Below are 681 nucleotides of genomic sequence, written 5' to 3'. Positions count from 1 at the left end.
CGTTGACTCGTCTGTCAAGCCCGATTAAGGCGCCTTCGACTCGCACATATGCCACCGCACCTATTTGCGAGACAGGCAATTTGGTTACGTCCTTCCGTATCCCCCTCCTTCTCTCGAATCCAGCCTCGTTTCTAAACAGGACTCTCTTTGATTTTTCCTTTCTTTAAAGATAAATCATTTCCCGGGGATTGGACGTAACAAATCCATTATCTTCAAAATTAAAATTGTAAAAATATTTACTCAGATTATATAAATCAATTATGTTGAAAATTACTTTTAAAATTCAAAGGGATTGCACATAAAATTAACAATATCAAATTTATATTACACTTTTTATTGAATTATTTATAGAAATAAGTAACATAAATTACCGAATAAAAGGCCCAAGTATTCCGGCAATTACCGCTCTTTTTATTTTGGTCACGTATGTTCTTAAACGTCCTTTTAAGACCAGACTCTTTACGGAGCATTGCAGCCCTGCAGTTACAGCGTACTTTCCATTGGAATTTTCTTTCATTTTTTCTGCTAACTCAGCCCAAACGGTAGTATTTCTTTTGAACCCCGAATTGAAATCGGATTCTTTCTCCCGATACAACTCTAATAGTAAATATACTGCAGCATCGGGCCATATAAAGGGTATAGCGGGTTAAAGAGGTGATTTCGGGCCCCGCGCGTAATCGA

Source organism: Wasmannia auropunctata, unplaced genomic scaffold (assembly GCF_000956235.1).
Source record: "Wasmannia auropunctata unplaced genomic scaffold, wasmannia.A_1.0 LD336083.1, whole genome shotgun sequence".
NCBI lineage: Eukaryota > Metazoa > Arthropoda > Insecta > Hymenoptera > Formicidae > Wasmannia > Wasmannia auropunctata.
The sequence above is the reverse complement of the archived record's forward strand: the minus strand, read 5'-3'. Positions refer to the sequence as shown.